General features: G+C 40.5%; 1 protein-coding gene across 43 annotated transcripts in view; it reads left to right on the top strand.

Moving 5' to 3' along the window:
- CPEB3 (cytoplasmic polyadenylation element binding protein 3) overlaps positions 1–22,895 on the top strand; it is a 202,380-nt gene that overhangs the window by 4,884 nt on the left and 174,601 nt on the right. For 12 of the 43 annotated variants that reach the window (XM_081554873.1, XM_081554891.1, XM_081554639.1 and 9 more), the window contains exon 2: positions 11,797–11,932. The exons of the other annotated variants lie outside the window; for them this stretch is intronic. The gene's annotated coding sequence lies outside the window, so the exon portion shown is untranslated. The remainder of the gene's footprint in view (positions 1–11,796; positions 11,933–22,895) is intronic. 43 annotated transcript variants of the gene reach the window in all.

Raw genomic sequence — 22,895 nt, forward strand, 5'->3', positions numbered from 1 at the left:
AGCAACCCACTCCAGTATTCTTGCCTGGGAAATCCCCTGGACAGAGGAGACTGGTGGACTATAGTCCATGGGGTCACAAAGAGTTGGACACGACTTAGCAACTAAACAACAACAACTAAGCCAGGCACCAATATTGAGAAAAACAAGCACAGTTCTTACCTTTGTAGAGTTTACTCTTTATCGAGGGAAAGAGAGATAATCATGTAAAGACAGTTTTTAGTTTGCAGATGTGTAGTACATGATGTTATTAGAGATAATAGCTAGGATTTTGACCTAAACAGCGCGATCAGAAAGTTTTTTCTCAGAAAGTGCCCGTCATGCTAAGGCCTGAGGAAGAGCAAGAGTTAATCGAACAAAAGGAGGGAAGAGCATCCCAGACCAAAGAACAGCTTGTGCAAATACCCTGAGAAGGAAAGTCTTGTGATGAAGAGTAGAAATGGAAACAAAAAGGGGGCTTGGGGCAAAATGGGACCAGAAAGGTCAGTCAAGTGACAGACTCTGAAGAGCTTTATAAGCCAATTTAAGGAATTTTGCCTTTATCCTAGAAGCCTCTGGGAAGAGGAGTTTAGACATTCTGTAGAAAATGGAGAGTTAACTTATAGTGGTTCCCAAACCTGCTGTGAGTCAGAGAATTACCCTGGAAATTCTGATGCATGTGCCTTGCAGTTGTCCCCCTAAGTGATGACTAGACCAGTGGTGTCTCTGCAGAAATACCGTAGTGGTTAGGAGCCTCAGCTCAAACCTACATTTGAATCTTAGCATTGCCACTCAGGGGCTCAGGTGGGTTACTGAATAAGCCACAGTTTCCTCATCTTCTGGAGAATTACAGAACCTGCCTCACTGGGTTACGGGGAGGATTAAATGAGAAAATCCATTTAAATTGTTCAGGACAATGCTGGGCACATGGTTAAGAACTCCATTGATATTAGCTTTTAATTATTACTAAAAATTCTCAAGTCAAGGTAACAGTGATTTAGGGGGATTAATTTTGCAGTGGTATGCAGAGTGGGTTGGGAACAAAGGCAAGTTAGGACTGGCCTAGGTTTCAGTAACTTAGCCATGGTCTGTAACTATTTCAGAAGTTTGCTTTAACACAGCTAAAAGTTCTTGAAGAGCCTTATATAGGCTAAGTAGTTTTCAAATAGGTAATGTTTCTGGGCCTCTTAAAGGACTTGTATAGGGACACCTTGATCTGCAGAATATATTTCACTGAGCATCTATAGGATTTGTTTGAATTGACCTTTTCTTGATTCTGGACAGAGGCTTCACTGGCCACTTAGGACAGTCTAAAACCTGTCTATCTTCATTTGCTATGCAGAGAATAGAATTTTAACATCTTATGTCAACTCTAGTGAAAAAGATATTTACAAAAGGTGATTGATTTTACAAAAAAATCATCATCCATTATTAGTCTTCTCTTCCTCCTCATAAATACTGTGGAAGAACCATTACTCTTCATTGTCCTTGCTTAAACTCCTCTCTCCGGGTCAGGTGTCCCTTGGATAAGTTAGTGGTGTGTCAAGAGTAGGTAAAAATCACAGGATGACAAGCCACATCTTCCTTCTTGTATCTTGTTCCAAAAGAATCAATTTTATGAGAAAATATATGTATAAAGAATTATATTCTTTTTTTAACTAAACATGGATGTCATAGAACAGCAGTTCTGCTGATAGTTGTCTCAGAGAAAAACACATTACGTGACTGAGCCGCAAGGTGAGCCAGCCACTCATTTTTTACCTGAAAGACTATTTCTACCTGAAAGACTAACAATAAACAGTTTAAACTTTTGTGCTGTTAAGAAAATGAAAAGACTTTCACTCATTTAAGAATGGGAAAAAATTTTTGGAAATCATATATCTGAAAAATGACTTATATCTAGAACATACAAAGATTTCTTGTAACTCAACAATAGAAAGGCAAATAACTCAATTAGAAAATGGACAAAGGATCTGAGTAGACATTTCTTCAAGATATACAAATGACCAGTAAGCACTTGAAGGAGATGCTCACCAACATTGGTCATTAGGGAAATGGAAATCAAAACCACAATGAAATACTACATCACTCTCCCTAGGATGGCTATAATAAAAAAGATGAGTAATAAATGATTAGTGGTAAGTGTTGGTGAGAAGTGAGGAGAGAAGCTCTAGTACACTGCTGATTGGAAGGTGAAATGGTGTAGCCGTTTTGGAGAACAGTCTGGGACTTCCTCAAAAAGTTAAACATAATGTTTCCGTTTAACCTAGCAGTTCTACCCACAGGTATATGCCTAAGAGAAATGAAAACCTATATCAACACTAAAACTTGTACACAAATGCTCATAGCAGCATGATTCATCATAGCCACAAAGTGTAGCAAACTAAATGCTTATCATTTATGGATAGGTAAAATGTGTCCATACAGTGGAATATTATTCAACAGTAAGGGATGGATTACTGTTACATGCTATAGCATGGACAAACCTAGAAAACGCTGTGCTAAGTGAAATAAGCCAGTCCAAAAGAAAACATATTCTGTGATTCCATTTATATGAAGTGTTCAGAATAGGTAAGTCTGTAGAGGCAGAAAGTAGATTAAATGGTTGTTTACAATTGAGGGAGCTGGAGTTTTGAGGAGTGACAACTAAAGTGCGTGGGGATGTGCACCTATTTTTGAGGTGATGAAGGTATTCTAAAATTGATTGAAGTGATGATTGCACAACTCTGTGAATATATTAAAAGTCACTTAAGTGTACACTTTAAATGGGTGAATTATTTGGTGTTTGACTTGTATCTCCCTAAAGCTGTTGTTTAACGTTGTTGTTGTTCAGTCACCAAGTCGTATCTGACTTTCTGTGACCCCACGGGCTGCAGCACGCCAGGCTTCCCTGTCCTTCACTATCTCCCTTAAGGTTGCTCAGATTCATGTCCGTTGAGTCAATGATGTCATCCAACCATCTTATCCTCTGTCACCCCCTTCTCTCACCCTCAATCTTTCCCAGCATCAGGGTCTTTTCCAGTGAATCAGCTCTTCACATCAGGTGGCCAAAGTATTAGAGCTTCAGCTTCAGCATCAGTCCTTCCAATGAATATTCAGGGTTGATATCCTTTAGGATTGACTGGTTTGATTTCCTTGCACTCCAGAGGACTCTCAAGAGTCTTCTCCAGCACCACGGTTTGGAAGCATTAATTCTTTGGTGCTCAGCCTTCTTTGTTGTCCAACTCTCATATCCATACCTGACTACTGGAAAAACCATAGCTTTGACCATATGGACCTTGGTCGGTAAAGTGATGTCTCTGCTTTTTTATGTGCTACCTAGGTTTGCATAGCTTTTCTTCCAAGGAGCAAACATCTTTAATTTCATGACTTTAATTTCAGTCACCATCTGCAGTGATTTTGGAGCCCAAGAAATAAAATGTCACTGTTACCACTTTTTCCCCATGTATTTGCCATGAAGTGATGGGAACGGATGCCATGATCTTCAGTTTTTGAATGTTGAGTTTTAAGCCAATTTTTTCCTTCTCCTCTTTCACTTTCATCAAGAGGCTCTTCAGTTCTTCTTCGCTTTCTGCCATAAGGATGGTGTCATCTGCATATCTGAGGTTATTGATATTTCTCCCAGCAATCTTGATTCCAGCTTGTGCTCCATCCAGCCCAGCATTTCACATGATGTGCTTTACATAGAAGTTAAATAAGCAGGGTGACAGTATGCAGCCTTGATGTACTCCTTTCCCAATTTGGAACCAGTCCATTGTTCCATGTTTAGTTCTAACTGTTGTTTCTTGACCTGCATATAGCTTTCTCAGGAGGCAGGTAAAGTGATCGAATTTAAGAATTTTCTTTAAGAATTTTTAAGAATTTTAAGATTCTTTAAGAATGTCTTTAAGGCTTTTCTACATTCTGTTGTGATCCACACAGTCAAAGACTTTAGTGTAGTCAATGAAGCAGAAGTAGATTTTTTTTGGAATTCCCTTGTTTTTTCTATGATCCAGCGGATATTGGCAATTTGATCTCTGGTTCCTCTGCCTTTTCTAAATCCAGCTTGTACATCTGAAAGTTCTTAGTTCATGTACTGCTGAAGCCTAGCTTGAAGCATCTTGAGCATTATCTTGCTGACATGTGAAATGAGTGCAATTGTGCAGTAATTTGAACATTTTTTGGCATTGCCTTTCTTTAGGATTGGAATGAAAACAAACCTTTTCCAGTCACCATGGCTGTTTTCCAGATTTGCTGGCATATTGAGTGCAGCACTTTAACAGCATTATCTTTTAGGTTTTGAAATAGTTCAGCTGAATTCCATCACCTCCACTAGCTTTGTTCATAGTGATGCTTCCTAAGGCCCACTTAACTTCACAGGGACATGCCCTTTCATTGCTCCACATAGCTGGAGGACATGCCTGGCACCTTGTATGTCCCACTGCTGGTCCTCTTGAGTGTGTAAACCTTCACTGGATGCTGGATGTTGATCAATGTACCACCCAGGGGCCTGGACAAAGGCCCTGTTGGAGTTGCTGACAAGGGGGGCCCGGGGAAGGCTGGAGCCAGTCGATGTTGGAGGATGCCCAGGAGTGGAGAGCTCCCTGGTCTCACCTGGCTACCCTGGGGCCAATCTGCTGCCCAGATGAATTATGATGGGTCACACTGCTCAGTGTGCAGCCACCAGGTTGTTTAGCATAACAACAGGTGAACACTTTAAAATCCATTGTTAGTTGACTGATTTAATAACTTAGGACCTATCAATATAACATAATATTATATAGCTGAGCTATTTCTATGTAGGCCATAATGAAAAGTTGGCAGAGATGTAATATTCAGCAGTTAGGACTTTTTTTGTTCCACAGACATCACCTCTAGCTAATTCAGTCCCGCTTGGGGACATTTGTTAATGTCTGGAGACTTTTTTGATAGTTACACTAAGGATGCTCTTGGCATACAGCAAGTTGAGACCAGAGATACTGCTGAACATACTACAAGGCACAGAACAGCCCCTCATAGCAAAGATAATGTAGCTCAAGATGTCAACAGTGTGGAAGGAATTGGATGAACTCACAGGATTGAAAGTAACTCAGGAGAACCAGGCTGGAAGCAGTCAGGTAGCAGCCACCACAGAGTACCTTCTTGCAGGAATATTCTATGCTCTCATATGGGTTCAGCTCCCTCCAACTGTTTGTATTCTGGTCACAGATCAAAATCTGAGGAGGGAACATCTAATCAGTCTTCCTTGCCACTTGGCTAAAGGAAGGCAGTGTACCTTGAGTGGCGGCAATTCCTCAAAAGGAAGTCCATGCATTAGCAAGCAGTTATTGAACATATGGTTATGATTCATGTACTGTCTAGGTGCTGGGAACAGAGGAGAACAAAAGAGACAAAAATGCTCTTATGGAGCTTATGTTCTTAGGATGCTAAATCAGGGAAAATCTTTAAGTAATAACTTAAAGAAGGTTGAGTATTTGCCAAACACTAAGGCCAATAAAAAGACACATAGGACATTTTTTTTTAAAGTATTACCTCTGGATAGTGAAACTGAATATCAGGAGAGGAACCTACTTTTCATTTTATTCCCTTTTTATGTTTTCATTTTTTCCAGGAGCCTGTATTTTATAGTTAAAATTTTTAAATTAAATTAAAAAAATAATCAGTGCAGGTGAAGGATGAGTAAAGGCTTTTAAAAAGTCATAATATGGGGGTTTCCCTGGTGACCTAGTGGTTAGGACTCTGGGCTTTCACTGTTATGGCCTGGGTTCAGTCCCTGGTCAAGAACTGAGATGCCTCAAGCTGTGTGGCCAAAAAATGTCACAATATTATGATGGTTCTCTTTATTATGGTAAAACAGAAAGAAAGAGAAAATCTGACAGGAAAGTGTAGCCTGTAATCACTCAACAAATATTTGTTGAACACCTACTAGCTTTAGGTCCTTTTTGGACAAGGTAGAGTATAAGTAAATAAACCATCAAGCAGCAGCCACGTGTGAGGCACTCTGTGAGGTGCTGCATCTAGGAGGGTATTGAAATTTGAAAAAGGTCTGAGAGCTGCTCTCAATGAGTACCTGTTGGCATCACTTACGGAACACCTATTATGTGGACCCTTTACATACATTTTCCCAAATCCTAACAGTGACCTTAACAGATAGATGGCTGTGTCTTCTGTATCACACAGAAGAGCGTGAACATTGGAAAGATGAAGTCATAGCAAATAAGTGGCATAGCTGACTTTTGAATCCAGAGACATCTGACTTCACTGGAGAACAGTGTATGAATATACAAATAGTGAAATAACAAGTAAAGAAGAAAGTGACTGATTGCAAGAGCAATCACAGATCCACCTATGATTAATCTTTGAAAAAATTTACAGATTGGTATCCCAGAAGCTCAGAGAAGGGAAAAGAAGTAGCTGCATGTTGGAGTGGTCTGGGCAGGCTTCCTAGTGGAGAAGTGGTTTGAACTGGATCTTGAAGGAGGAGTATATGGATGTGTAAAAAGGCAGTGTGTGAGTCTTTACTAAATGCCTGCTTGAGTCTAGGAACATTTCACCTACTCCCCGTGGTTCCATTTGCAAGGTGAGGAAACAGAGGCCTCCCCTTATCCTCACTCCCCTGCAAGCAATAGGCAATTAATAGGCATTAATTTTTGGCAGTTTGATGGGTGTGAAGTGAAATTTCATTGTTACAGTCAAATGTTTACTTCTACTTTATAGCTTCTGGGTTTTACCTCTTGGGTAAGATGAATTAATGATGGAAGAGAAAGTGTATGTAATATACTAAAAGACCAGGATATACTCTTTGGGGAGAAGAGATATTCAGCATAAGTAGTTTTCTTCTACTAAAGCTTTTATGAATGTATTATAACTAATTGGATACCCTACAGCTTAAATCTCAACTTGATAAGTCTGAGAAAGTTCACCTATTCGTTTTATTCAGCATCATTTCTTGAGCTCCAACTGTGTACCAGGCATTGTAGAAAATATTGGAGATACAAAGATTTGAATGATACTTGTAGTGTTCTTGTCATCAGGTTGTTTACCATTTAATGAAGAGACATATTGCCATATGTTTACAATACATGGAAATCTGTGAAATCTAGGAGTCCTTCTTCAGTCATCCTTCTCCCTCACCTCATCCCCCTACGCTTCAGTCAATCATCAGGTATGGTCCGTTTGTCTCCTAAATACTTCTCGAATCCATTTATTTGTTTCCATTGTCCCTCCCTTCACCCCAGTCCAGTTGCCTGTCATCTCTTACCTTGGACTACTTACTAGTCTCATTATCAATCTCCCCACCTATGCTTTCATCCCACTTCAACTGATTTGAAAATTTACCTCTCCAGTTTACTTTTTCTTCCTTTGATTCCCGAGCAGAATGACTTGTTTAGAAATGTAGAACTGATCATGTTACCTGCTTGAAATCCTTCTCTGGCCTGTTTAAATCCTGGAGAGAAGGAGCCAGTAGAAAGCATAAATTTAGCGATTTGAAGAAAAGGGGAGTAATCCATAAATTATGCCTTTTAAGCTTCATGAGTTCTCCAAGCCAGGCTTCAGCAATATGTGAACTGTGAACTTCCAGATGTTCAAGCTGGTTTTAGAAAAGGCAGAGGAACCAGAGATCAAATTGCCAACATTCGCTGGATCATCGAAAAAGCAAGAGAGTTTCAGAAAAACATCTATTTCTGCTTTATTGACTATGCCAAAGCCTTTGACTCTGTGGATCACAAAAAACTGTGGAAAATTCTGAAAGAGATGGGAATACCAGACCACCTGACCTGCCTCTTGAGAAATCTGTATGCAGGTCAGGAAGCAACAGTTAAAACTGGACATGGAACAACACACTGATTCCAAATAGGAAAAGGAGTACGTCAAGGCTGTATATTGTCACCCTGCTTATTTAACTTATATGCAGAATACATCATGAGAAACGCTGGGCTGGAGGAAGCACAAGCTGGAATCAAGATTGCCGGGAGAAATATCAATAACCTCAGATATGCAGATGACACCACTCTTATGGCAGAAAGTGAAGAAGAACTAAAGAGCCTCTTGATGAAAGTGAAAGAGGAGAGTGCAAAAGTTGGCTTAAAGCTCAACGTTCAGAAAACTAAGATCATGGCATCTGGTCCCATCACTCCATGGGAAATAGATGGGGAAACAGTGGAAACAGTGTCAGACTTTATTTATCTGGGCTCCAAAATCACTGCTGATGGTGATTGCAGCCATGAAATTAAGAGACACTTACTCCTTGGAAGGAAAGTTATGACCAACCTAGACAGCATATTGAAAAGCAGAGACATTACTTTGCCAACAAAGGTCCGTCTAGTCAAGGCTATGGTTTTTCCAGTGGTCATGTATGGATGTGAGAGTTGGACCATAAAGAGGGCTGAGTGCAGAAGAATTGATGCTTTTGAACTGTGGTGTTGGAGAAGACTCTTGAGAGTCCCTTGGACTGCAAGGAGATCCAATCAGTCCATCCTAAAGGAAATCAGTCCTGGGTGCTCGTTGGAAGGACTGATGTTAAAGCTGAAACTCCAGTATTTTGGCCACCTGATGTGAAGAGCTGACTCATTTGAAAAGACCCTGATGTTGGGAGAGATTGAAGGCAGGGGGAGAAGGGGATGACAGAGGATGAGATGGTTGGATGGCATCACCAACTCCATGGACATGAGTTTGGGTAAACTCTGGGAGTTAGTGATGGATAGGGAGGCCTGGAGTGCTGTGGCTCATGGCGTTGCAAAGAGTCGGACACGACTGAGCGACTGAACTGAACTGAGGAAAAGTATGTCAACCTGGAACATCTACAGTGCCAGAAAGTAGGGATGTGCTCGAAAAATGACAGGGCCATGTCAAAAGGGCCTAGGTGTCAACCTGATGGGGCCCCAGTGGCCAAATGAGGGACATTTTGAATAACTTTATAAATAATGATAATGAATTATAACCTTTAGAATAAAATACGAATCTGTGAGTCTATGCTGATAAAAAGAAACGAATAAATCAGGGGAGAAGGAAAAATTCTTCCTTATAGTGGCATTCCAGCTAATTAAAAGGGTTGATGAAAATAGCAAATCACCACTTGCAAACACTACAGGAATAACTGATAGAGGCAAGAATCATTGATGGGTTCTAAAATCAGTGGATAAAAATATGTTGATAAACAGGATGTTCACATAGTCAGAAAGTATCTTCCCAAAGATATTTAAGTAAAAAGGAAAATACAGTAGCTTTATAGTGGAGAAATCTGGCAGATAGTACCTTATTCAAGTGATCAAAGTTATCATCACCACTATAGGTCATGTCCACATTACCTTTCTTTTGAAAGGATGCATGTGATTTCTGTGATATTATTGCCCAAAATGCATGATATGAATTTGATCATGAGGAAACATCAGATACACCAAAGTTGAGGATCATTCTACCAAGTAACTGGCTAGTGCTTTTCAAAAATATCAAGGTCAGGACTTTCCTGGCATTCCAGTGGTTAAGACTCCATGCTTCCGCTACAGGGGCCACAAGTTAGAACCCTGGTTTAGAAGCTAAGACTCCACATGCTGTGCCTTGTAGTAAAAAAAAAAAAGTGTCAGGGTTATGAAAGACAAAGACTGAGGAACTGTCCCATATTTAAGGAGACATGATAACTAAATGCAGTATGTGATTCTCAGTTGGATTCTGAGAAGGGGCATTAGTTGGCTAGTTGGTAAAATATGGACTGAAAATTATTATTATTATTATTTTTAGACTGCATTAACTTTATTTTTTTAGTTTAAAGCACAGGTTGTTTTCTTGCAAAACCAATTGAAGCTAGTGATAATATATATTATTTCTTGTCATTGGTTTGATGTCTAAAAGATATTTTTCCAAAAGTAAATAAACATAACAGGGGAAGTTTAGGAATTATGCTAAAAGGAAATCCAGTAGTTTATATCAGTTAAGCAAAAAAATGAATAGTTCTGGAAAAACATACATGAAATTTAAACAATTATTATTGGTTAATATCTGACACAGTGACTTTTTAAAAATTAATTATTTTAATTGGAGAATAATTACTTTACAATATTATGACGATTTTTGGCATATATCAACATGTATCGGCCACAGGGGTACATGTGTCCCGTGGTCCCCCGATCCTCAACCCCCCCTCCCCAGACTGTAAATTAGATAATAATACTGAATCAGTGTTAATTTTCTGATTTTGATAATTATACTGAGGTAATTTAAGATGTGAGCATTTGGAGAATGTGGGTGAAAAGTGTAGGGAATTTTTTTTTGTAACATTTTTGTGATTCTGAAATTATTTTAAAATGAAACATTAAAAGTAAAAGAAAACCCTGTTTCTAGTGGTTTCATATTGCCCTTGCTTACTTTCTCTTGCTTAACTTTACTCCCCAACACCTTCCTCTGGCTTCACAAATGAAGCCTGAGCTCTAGCGTACTGGTTACTGGCTTTCTTCATTAGTTCCTTGAATACACCATTCTTCCTCCTCTTCAGATCCTGAAGGTAAGAAGCATAGTATTCTCTTTGCATGAAGCATGCTTCCTGAACTTTATCCTTTAAAGTTCATCTTATTTACTCTAGAAAACCCATCTCTGACCCCCTAGTTCAGGTCCCAGCATTATGTGGTTTCATAACATCGAGTACTTTTTCATTGCATTTTTATCACAGCTGCCATGAAATTGTTTATCATGGAATTTACTATTTAAAGTCTTTCTCATCCGCTAGAAATTCACGTTCATGAGAGATGGCAAAATTGTCTTTTTTTGCTCAATGTTATTTTCCTGGTGCCTTACACAGTGGCTATTTGAATAATTAATGCAAGTCATGCAATGGAGCACCCCCCCACCCCAAAAAAACACAACTTGGATGAAATTTGGCATAGGAGATGTTTTAAGTTTGAGGAAATGAAAGTGGGGACCAGAATTGTTGGCAGTGACAAAAAAGTAGAGATGGCGGTGTCTTATCATGGAAGGTGCCATAGAACTTGATAAGGGAGGAGAAAGAGTCAAAAATGACTGGTTTAATCATCAGCTCATAAAGGTACACAGTTGAAATGACACTTGAGTCACTTTTCCAGCAGTATTTTTTGAAAGTGTGTTCCTAAACACTTGAACATGAAGTCTCTGTATTTAATAAAAATACTTTATGTGGTAAAATATTGTTTTATGTGATAAATACCAATTGGCATGTTAATTAGTGTATTTGGTATACTAAAAGTGCTAATAAAAATACTGTATCAGTTCAGTTCAGTCGCTCAGTCGTGTCAGACTCTTTGAGACCCCATGAACCGCAGCACGCCAGGCCTCCCTGTCCATCATCAACTGCTGGAGTCTACCCAAACCCATGTCCATTGAGTCAGTGATGCCATCCAACCATCTCATCCTCTGTTGTCCACTTCTCCTCCTGCCCTCAATCTTTCCCAGCATCAGGGTCTTCTCAAATAAGTCAGCTCTTCGCATCAGGTGGCCAAAGTATTGGAGTTTCAGCTTCAACATCAGTCCTTCCAATGAACACCCAGGACTGATCTCCTTTAGGATGGACTGGTTGGATCTCCTTGCAGTCTAAGGGACTCTCAAGCGTCTTCTCCAACACCATAGTTCAAAAGCATCAACTCTTCGGCGCTCAGCTTTCTTTATAGTCCAGCTCTCACATCCATACATAGTCATGGTAAAATACTATATGCCTTGATAAATATTAAATGATAGAAATGACCATATGAGAATACTGGAGTGTCCCTTTGCAGTAGGTACTTTGGTATTCCAACCCAGAGCTTCTCTTCATCCCTCAGCTGCTGAGAATTTTAGCTCCTGATAGTGAAAAGCTTTGTTTTTTGGGTGTTGCCTTAGGTTGCAGAGAACTGCCTCACTTTAGGTTATCCTCTCAGAGGCCCACGGCCAGTGACCGGCTGATTTAAGCTGCAAAGACCCAGCCTCCTTGCCTCGTTCGAAGACAAGTCTGAGGGACCCGTCCCAGCTACCACAGGTATTGGCTGAGTTACAACCACTTTGCAGTCAGTGTCTCTCTCTGACTCTCCTGATCATCCTCATTTCATTGCAGATGTATTTGCCAGTTGCGTCCTGCCTCAGTAAATCACTTCCTTGAAAAACTTGGTCTCAGAATCTATCTCCAAGGAATCTAACCTATGACCTTATCTAATTAGCCTTCTCCCCCAAATATACACCAAAAGTGCCCAAATTAAATGTACACTTTGAAGAATTTTCAAAAACTCAGCTTCATTTTTATCAGAGAAAGAACAAGAAAATGAGTTTGGATTGAGTGAGAACCACCTACATTTACAGCTTCCTCATGGTAAAGGGAAGTTGGAAGTTTCTTGGATTTTAAAAGAGCAAACAGTTTTGCTCTTTTGGTTGACTGCAGTGCACTCTGAAATGAGAGGAACATTCTCAGTATGCTTCATTTAAGTGAAACAAGGAAAATAATGCGTATCAGGGACCAGAGGAGAAATGGAATCATTTCACTAGGGGAAATGGAGAGAGAAGGGAAATGATGATCTTCCTGAAAGTCAAATATCTATAAATCAAACATGTCAAAATATTGCTAAAACTTTGAGTAACCAAGATTTTTCTGTTAATCAAGCTCTTTATAGTACTTTTGATTTTAAAGTAAAATTGCAAGAATTCTTCCATGTTTTTGTTTATCCATAATAAATAGAGCTTTCATCGAGAGTGTTTAGTTTCCCTTCTGTTCAATTCTTTCTGTCTCTTCACATCACCACCCTTGTTCTCTCCTGCCTGAGTGATACAATAGCTGGCCTCCTAATCACCTCTCTCTGTTTCTACTCTTAGCCCCACCAGAGTCTGTTTTTCACACACAATGACGATGGCCTTTTAAAAGTATAAATCAGATCATGCCACTGCCCTGCTTAAAACTCTCCAGAGGATTCCCATCACATTTGGAAAAAAAAAAATCCAAAATCTTAATTTAGCCTAAAAGGCACTGCACCATATGGCTCCTGACTGCCTTTCAGACCTCATCTTGTACCAGTTTCTCCTTGTTTACTTGTTCTCTGGCTACAATAGGTTAGATGTTCCTCTAAAGTAGGGGTCAGAAAACTAAGAGGGGCCAAATTTTGTTGGAAGCCTATTTTTATACTGGCAGGGAACTAAGAAGGGGTTTTACATTTTTAAAGGATTGTAAAACAACTTACAACAACAGGAACAAAAACAAAGAAGAATATGCAACATGAGACCTTATGTGACTTGCAAAGCCTGAAATATTTGCTATGTGGCCAGGTTACAGAAAAGGTTTGCCAACTTCTGCTTTAAAGGCTTATTCCTCCTGCATTAAGATCTTCACATTAGCTGGTTTCTTTGTGTCCTCCACTACCAGTCTTTACGTGGCTGAAAGAGAAATTGTTGCTCAGTTGTGTCCAACTCTTTGCGACCCCATGGACTGTAGCCTGCCAGGCTCTTCTGTCCATGGGATCCTGCAGGCAATACTGGAGTGGGTAGACATTCTCTCCTCCAGGGAATCTTCCCGACCTAGGGATCGAATCCAGATCTTCCGCATTGCAGGCAGATTCTTGACGGAGCTACCAAGAAGTCCTTTTAATTCAGGTGTGAACTTAATTCAGGTGTCACCTCATATTTGAGGCTTTTCAGTCAGTTCAGTCCCTCAGTCATGTCTAACTCTTTGCGACCCCATGGACTGCAGCACGCCAGGCTTCCCTGTCCATCACCAACTCCAGGAGCTTGCTCAAACTCATGTTCCTCGAGTCGGTGATGCCCTCCAACCATCTCATCCTCTGTCATCCACTTCTCCTGCCTTCAATCTTTCCCAACATCAGGGTCTTTTCCAATGAGTTAGTTCTTCGTATCAGGTGGCCAAAGTATTGGAGTTTCAGCTTCAGCATCAGTCCTTCCAATGAATATTCAGGATTGATTTCCTTTAGGATGGACTGGTTTGATCTCCTTGCAGTCCAAGGGACACTCAAGAGTCTTCTCCAACACCACAGTTCAAAAGCATCAATTCTTCAGCGCTCAGCTTTCTTTATATTCCAACTCTCACATCTATACATGACTACTGGAAAAACCATAGCTTTAACTAGACAGACCTTTCTCAGTAAAGTGATGTCTCTGCTTTTTAATATGCTGTCTAGGTTTGTTGTAGCTTTTCTTCCAAGGAGCAAGCATTTTTTAATTTCATGGGTGCAGTCACCATCTGCAGTGATTTTGGAGCCCAAGAAAATACACTCTGTTACTATTTTCATTGTTTCCCCATCTATTTGCCATGAAGTGATGGACTAGATGCCATGATCTCAGTTTTTTGAATGTTGAGTTTTAAGCCAGCTTTTTCACTCTCCTCTTTCAACTTCATCAAGAGGCTCTTTAGTTCCTCTTTGCTTTCTGCCAAAAGGGTGGAGTCATCTGCATATCTAAGGTTATTGATATTTCTCCGGGCAATTTTGATTCCAACTTGAGCTTCATCCAGCCCAGCATTTTGCATGATGTACTCTGCATGTAAGTTAAATAAGCAGGGTGACAATATACAGTCTTGAAATTTTCCAATTTGAGGCTTTTAATGACTACCTAATATAAATACCTTACCAGAGTCCCTTAATCACATCACCTTTTTTGTTCTTTAAGCACTTATCTGATATTTCTTATTAATTTTTATTTTTTCAATAACCATTTCTCCCATGTAGAAAGACCTCTTATATACTACTTTTGAGTATTCTTGACCTTGCATGTTAGATGAAAGAGAGGGATAGTAAATACTGGGAGCCTATTGCATAGTTGGTGCTCAGAAAATGTGTTGAATGAATGAACTTCCAGATTACTTCTGCATATGAAGTTTAGGGCTTGTGCCTTCTTTTTTGTCCTCTCTGGGAGGACCTATAGGTCAAACTGCAATAAAGAGCCACTTTAGAAAGGAGAGGCCAAACAATGCCTCTCCCTTAAGAGAATAGATAAACTTCTCTTTTCCTTTTCCTTGCTTTCCCTAGGAGAGCCCATTGATAGAAGAGTGGGAGAGTCTCCCCAAAGGGATGTCTCAAGGACATCTTATTTTAAGAAGAAAAAAAGGAAAAAAGTTTCTTCTTTCAATATTTTAATTTTTGAGAAGAATTTTCTAGAATGGTAAGACTAGCCAAGGTCACATTCTCTAGGAACCTTTGAGGCTTTTGGGTGAAGGGTTTAGATAGGGCCCCTGCTTGAGAAATGGATTTACACAGAGAGGAGCCAGGCCTGCTCTCAAAAGAGAAGCTGAGAACAACGTGAATAGGGCTTGTTCTAAGTGATCATGTATGATGCAGGAAGATAAAGGCCCAGTAAGCACAGGTCCTGGATTTTTCTGGAGTTTAATTATTTCACACGATTAGGCCACCTGTTTTGACTTTTGGTTGAAAAAATATGGTCACTAAAGCAATGGGAGACAGTAATTGTAAAGAAAATGTGGGCACTGTCCTCTGGGCATGTCAGGATGTGAGGGATAAGAGTTAAGCTTTAAAGCTTGAGGTCTGGAGTCAAAATAGACCTGAGCTTATTCATCCACTGGCTTCCCAGGTGGCTCAGTGGTAAAGAATCCGCCTGCCAGTGCAGAAGACAGAGGAGATGTGGGTTCGATCTGTGGGTCAGGAAGATCTCCTGGAGAAGAAAAAGGCAATCCACTCCAGTATTCTTGCCTGGAGAATCCCATGGACAGAGGAACCTGGCTGGCTACAGTTTGTGGGGTCTCAAAGAGTCGGACATGACTGAGTGACTAAGCACAACATGTAAATAAGTGATCAGATAGTATAAGCATCATCATCACCAGATGGTGAAGATATTCTCTGAAGCTATAGGTGTTGAAACTAATAATAATAATAATAATTTAAAAATCTGTACTCTCTAGCAGTTTAAGGATATATTCCGTTGGTTTCTGCTTCCATAAGTAGGAACTCAAGATATGGAAAGAGGTAAGATAAGAAATGTCTGGATAGCAAGATCATTGTTGTTAGAAGCATGGGCTTAACACAACTTATTTGACTCAGTACTAAGTGGAAAGGAGACAAGGAAATCTGTGTGTGTGTAGACCTTCCAGATAAACCCATCTGCTTGTCAGTGTTAGCTTTGGGTTTCATACATTCACCTCTACTACTTTCCAGTTTATTAAAAATGCCCTTGTACTTGCTAATATAATTCTGATTAGTTAGGTAGGGCAGCTGTTATTATCTCTGTTTTATTCTGGAGAAGGCAATGGCACCCCACTCCAGTACTCTTGCCTGAAAAATCCCATGGATGGAGGAGCCTGGTAGGCTGCAGTCCATAGGGTCGCTATGAGTTAGACATGACTGAGCGGCTTCACTTTCACTTTTCACTTTCATGCATTGGAGAAGGAAATGGCAACCCACTCCAGTGTTCTTGCCTGGAGAATCCCAGGGACGGGGGAGCCTGGTGGGCTGCCGTCTATGGGGTCGCACAGAGTCGGACACGACTGAAGTGACTTACCAGTTTATTCTAGAGGAATCAAAGACAGAAATTAAGAACATGGGTTTTAGAGTCATATTGCTAGGGTTTTATTCCTGGTTCCTCCACTTCCCAACAGTGTAACCTAGGATGAGTTACCTGAATTTCCCAGAGCCTCAGTATCTTTGCCTGTGAAATGGGAGTAATGAAAATATATACCTCTTAGGATTGTATGAAGTTAGTCATTATGTAAACAAAGTACAGGAAAATAGTATGTGCTCAGTGAATATTTGTAATTGTTATCTCCCAGGGCCAGGCAGCTAATACATGGCAATGCTAGTCTCTAAATTTAGATAATTAGATTTCATACTGCATGACTTTTCCACACACCACCTCCCATAATATTAATAACGTTGACTCTCTGCCACTGTGATGATGTATGATGCATAACATTAGGACAGGTGGTCTAATTTGTTTTTCCAAAAGTGGTAGGAGATCCATCTAAAGTATCCCTTTTGGTACAGTTGGCACACATATCTGTTTCTCGGCTTCCTCAATAAGAGGACAGCTGTGGCTTCAGGACAGAGATACACCAAAAAGCTTGGGACTTTGTTGGAGCAAAGTGCTAAGGATACCAGTCTGCCACATGAGAATTCAGAGACAGGCTACATTAAACTGAAACAATGGGAGATTTGTAGTATAGTTGAAAAGCATGCTAACTAGTAAGTTGGAAGACTTGAATTCTAATCTTGGATCCACCACTTATAACTGTATCTTGTAACATCTTTGAGCCTGGGTTTCCACTTCTTCATTTATTATTAATTTTTCTAGCTTTATTGAGGTATAATTGATACCAGATATTTAACATGAGGATCCCAATAGTCACCTTTGGTGCTGTCACCTGTTCATACAGTTTCTTTGTGGAAATGAAGAAAAGGTGCCTTTTCCTCTAGGCAGATAAAGGTCTGCCACTAAGAGTCATGAGCCTGGTGAGCAGAGCCTGTGCGAGATTTCAGTCTCCACTAGCTTCCTTGGCCAGCTTTCTGGTGCACTGCAAAAGCAAACACAAGGGCCCTGTCAGTGCTATTTCTCCACAGCAAGTGAGATAATAAGTTGGAGTCCGGTAAAGTCTAATCCCCTCTGTGAATGTAAGGCACTGATATCACACAGTTTCAGATACCAGGATCTAAGGGTGACGTGGGTAGAAACATTGACCATTGCCCTTCCCTTTGGTTCTGGTGATCCTGGTGACTCATTAACTAGTACAACACCTAATGCATACCTGTATAGAGACTATGGCCAAGAAAGATTTTGTCCATGTTTTTCGGGCCTGGGCTATCCTTGTTCTCTAGATCTAAGACTGAAATCAGTTCTTTTGGTGACTCATCCTCTTGGGAGCAATCATGTTGTTTTTAGAACACTCTGGAGTGGGACTGGGTCCTGCCCATAGATGGAATCTGGAATCTTTTGGTTAGAATTTATCTTTGGTCTTCAGGCATAGGTCATTGAATAAAAGCTTTGTGTCAAGGGGAGAAAGCAAAGTTGTTGTTCAGTCGCTTAGTTGTGTGGCGGAGAAGGCAATGGCAACCCACTCCAGTACTCTTGCCTGGAAAATCCCATGGATAGAGGAGCCTGGTAGGCTGCAGTCCATGGGGTCACTAGGAGTCGGACACGACTGAGCGACTTCCCTTTCACTTTTCACTTTCATGCATTGGAGAAGGAAATGGCAATCCACTCCAGTGTTCTTGCTTGGAGAATCCCAGGGACGGGGGAGCCTGGTGGGCTGTCTGTGGGGTCGCACAGAGTCAGACACGACTGACGCGACTTAGCAGCAGTAGCAGCAGCAGTTGTGTGTGACTCTTTGTGACCCCGTGGACTGCAGGACGCCAGGCTTCCCTGTCCTTTACCATCTCCCAGAGCTTGCTCGAACTCATGCCCACTGAGTCAGTAATGCCATCCAAGCATTCTCATCCTCTTTCTCCCCCTTCTCCTGCCCTCAGTCTTTCTTAGCATCAGGATCTTTTCCAATAAGTCAGCTCTTCGCATCAGGTGGCCCAAGTATGGGAGGTTCAGCTTCAGCATCAGTCCTTCCAATGAATACTCAGGATTGATTTCATTTAGGATTGACTGATTTGATTTCATTGCAATCCAAGGGACTCTCAAGAGTCTTCTCCAACACCACAGTTCAAAAGCATCAATTTTTCAACACGCAGCCTTCTTTATAGTCAGTCCAAATCTCACATGACTACTGGAAAAACCATAGCTTTGACCATATGGACCTTTATCAGTAAAGGGATGTCTCTGCTTTTTAATACGCTGTCTAGGTTTGTTGTAGCTTTTCTTCCAAGGAGCAAGCATTTTTAAATTTCATGGCTGCAGTCACCATCTCCAGTGATTTTGGAGCCCAAGAAAATACACTCTGTTATTATTTTCATTGTTTCCCCATCTATTTGCCATGAAGTGATGGGACTGGATGCCATGATCTTAGTTTTTTGAATGTTGAGTTTTAAGCCAGCTTTTTCACTCTCCTCTTTTACCTTCATCAAGAGGCTCTTTAGTTCATCTTTGCTTTCTGCCAAAAGGGTGGAGTCATCTGCATATCTGAGGTTATTGGTATTTCTCCCAGCAGTCTTGATTCCAGCTTGAGCTTCATCTAGCCTGGCATTTCACATGATGTACTCTCCATACAAGTTAAATAAGCAGGGTGACTATATACAGCCTTGACATACTCTTTTCCCAATTTTGAACCAGTCCATTGTTCCATGTCTGGTTCTAACTATTGCTTCTTGACCTGCATACAGGTTGCTCAGGAGGCAAGTAAATTTGTCTGGTATTCCCATCTGTTTAAGAATTTTCCACAGTTATTCTGATCCACACAGTCAAAGGTTTTTAGTGCAGTCAATGAAGCAGGAGTAGATGTTTTTTCTGGAATTCCCTTGCTTTTTCCATGATCCAATGGATGTTGGCAATTTGATCTCTGGTTCTTCTACCTTATCTGAATCCAGCTTCTATGTTTAGAAGTTCTCACTTCACATACTAGCTTGAAATATTTTGAGCATTACCTTGTTAGCATGTGAAATAAATGCAATTGTGTGGTAGTTTGAACATTCTTTGGCTTTGCCTTTCTTTGGGATTGAAATGAAAACTGACCTTTTCCAGTCTGGTGGCCACTGTTGAGTTTTCCAGATTTGCTGGCATACTGAGTGCAGCACTTTCACAGCATCATCTTTTAGGATTTTAAACAGCTGAGCTGGAATTCCATCACCCCCACTAGCTTTGTTTGTAGTGATGCTTCCTAAGGCCCACTTGACTTCACACGTTAGGATGCTTGACTCTAGGTGAGTGATCACACCATTGTGGTTATCTGGGTCATTAAGATCTTTTTTGTACAGTTTTTCTGTGTTTTGTGTGCCAGTTCTTCTTAATATCTTCTGCTTCTGTTAGGTCTATACAGTTTCTGTCCTTTATTGTGCCCATCTCTGCATGAAATATTCCCTTGGTATCTCTAGCTTTCTTGAGAAGATGTCTAGTCTTTCCCATTCTGTTCTTTTCCTCTATTTCTTTGCGTCGTTTACTTATGAAGGGTTTCTTATCTCTCCTTGCTATTCTTTGGAACTCTGCATTCAGATGAGTATATCTTTCCTGTTTTTTCTTTGCGTTTTGCTTCTCTCCTTTTCTCAGTTATTTGTAAGGCCTCCTCAGACAACCATTTTGCCTTTTTGCATTTTTTTTTCTTGGGGATGGTTTTGATCACTGCCTCCTGTACAATGTTATGAACCTCCATCCATAGTTCTTCAGGTACTCTGTTGGATCTAATCCCTTGAATCTATTTGTCACTTCCACTGTATAATCATAAGGAATTTGATTTAGGTCATACCTGAATGGCTGAGTGGTTTTCCCTACTTCCTTCAGTTTAAGTCTGAATTTTGCAATGAGTTCATGATCTGAGCCACAGTCAGCTCCCTGTCTTGTTTTTGCTGTACTATATAGAGCTTCTCCATCTTCAGCTGCAAGAAATATAATAAATCTGATTTCTGTATCGCCCATCTGGTGATGTCCACGTGTAGATTCGGCTCTTGTGTTGTTGGAAGAGTGTCATTGGATAAAAACTTTGTATCAAAGGGAGAAAGAAAGTTGCTGAACCATAATTTACTTTCTCTTCACACCTCTGAAGCCCAAACTATCTGCTTGGCTGTTTATATCAAGTAGGACAAGAGGCAAAACATGGTCCACTGGAGAAGGGAATGGCAAACCTCTTTAGTATTCTTGCCTTGAAAACCCCATGAACAGTATGAAAAGGCGAAAATATAGGACACTGAAAGATGAATTCCCCAGGTCAGTAGGTGCCCAATAGGCTACTGGAGATCAGTGGAGAAATAACTCCAGAAAGAATGAAGAGATGGAGCCAAAGTAACAATACCACCCAGTTGTGGATGTGACTGGTGATGGAAGTAAAGTCTGATGCTTGTAAAGAGCAGTATTGCATAGGTACCTGGAATGTTAGGTACATGAATCAAGGCAAATTGGAAGTGATCAAACAGGAGATGGGAAGAGTGAACATCGACATTTTAGGAATCAGGGAACGAAAATGGACTGGAATGTGTAAATTTAACTCAGGCGACCATTATATCTACTACTGTGGGCAGGACTCGCGTAGAAGAAATGGAGTAGCCATCATAGTCAACAAAAGAGTCAGAAATGCAGTACTTGGATGCAGTCTCAAAAACAACAGAATGATCTCTGATTGTTTCCGAGGCAAACTGTTCAATATCATAGTAATCCAAGTCTCTGCCCCGACCAGTAATGCTGAAGAAGCTGAACGGTTCTATGAAGACTTACAAGACCTTCTAGAACTTACACCCAAAAAAGATGTCCTTTTCATTATAGGGGACTGGAATACAAAAGTAGGAAGTCAAGAAACACCTGGAGTAACAGGCAAATTTGCCCTTGGAGTACAGAATGAAGCAGGGCAAAGGTTAGTAGAGTTTTGCCAAGAGAATGCACTGGTCATAGCAAACACCCTTTTCCAACAACACAAGAGACGACTTTACACATGGACATCACAGATGGTCAATACCGAAATCATATTGATTATATTCCTTGCAGCCAAAGATGGAGAAGCTCTGTAAAGTCAGCACAAAAAAGACCAGGAGCTGACTGTGGCTCAGATCATGAACTCCTTATTGCCAAATTCAGACTTCAATTGAAGAAAGTAGGGAAAACCACTAGCCATTCAGGTATGACCTAAATCAAATTCCTTTTGATTATACAGTGGAAGTGACAAATAGATTTAAGGGATTAGATCGAATAAACAGAGCGCCTGAAGAACTATAGACGGAGGTTCCTGACATTGTACAGGAGGCAGGGATCAAGACCATTCCCAGGAAAAAGAAATGCAAAAAAGCAAAATGGCTGTCTGAGGAGGCCTTAAAAATAGCTGCAAAAAGAAGAGAAGCAAAAGGCAAAGGAGAAAAGGAAAGATATAGCCATTTGAATGCAGAGTTCCAAAGAATAGCAAGGAGAGATAAGAAAGCCTTTCTCAGCAATCAACGCAAAGAAATAGAGGAAAACAACAGAATGGGAAAGACTAGAGATGTCTTCAAGAAAATTAGAGATACCAGGGGAACATTTCATGCAGAGATGGGCACAATAAAGGACAGAAATGGTATGGACGTAACAGAAGCTGCAGATATTAAGAAGAGGTGGCAAGAATACACAGAACTATACAAAAAAGATCTTCACCACCCAGATAATCATGACAGTGTGATCACTCACCTAGAACCAGACATCCTGGAAGTCAAGTGGGCCGTAGGAAGCATCACTATGAACGAAGCTAGTGGAGGTAATGGAATTCCAGTTCAAATCCTAAAAGATGATGCTGTGAAAGTGCTGCACTCAATATGCCAGCAAATTTGGAAAACTCAATAGTGGCCACAGGACTAGGAAAGGTCAGTTTTCACTCCAATCCCAAAGAAAGGCAATGCCAAAGAATGCTCAAACTACCGCACAATTGCACTCATCTCACATGCTAGTAAAGTAATGCTCAAAATTCTCCAAGCCAGGCTTCAATAGTACGTGAATTGTGAACTTCCAGATGTTCGAGCTGGATTTAGAAAAGGCAGAGGAGCCAGAGATCAAATTGCCAACATCTGCTGGATCATCGAAAAAACAAGAGAGTTCCAGAAAAACATCTATTTCTGCTTCAGTGACTATGCCAAAGCCTTTGACTGTGTGGATCACCGCAAACTGTAGAAAGTTCTTAAAGAGATGGGAATACGAGACCACCTGACCTGCCTCCTGAGAAATCTGTATGCAGGTCCAGAAGCAACAGTTAGAACTGGACATGGAACGACAGACTGGTTCCAAATAGGGAAAGGAGTAAGTCAAGGGTGTATATTGTCACCCTGCATATTTAACTTATATGCAGAGTACATCATGAGAAACTCTGGACTGGGTGAAGCACAAGCTGGTATCAACATTGCCAGGAGAAATATCAGTAACCTCAGATATGCAGATCAGTTCAGTTCAGTTCAGTCGCT

Source organism: Giraffa tippelskirchi, chromosome 2 (assembly GCF_054371585.1).
Source record: "Giraffa tippelskirchi isolate mGirTip1 chromosome 2, T2T-mGirTip1v1.2.pri, whole genome shotgun sequence".
Taxonomy (NCBI): domain Eukaryota; kingdom Metazoa; phylum Chordata; class Mammalia; order Artiodactyla; family Giraffidae; genus Giraffa; species Giraffa tippelskirchi.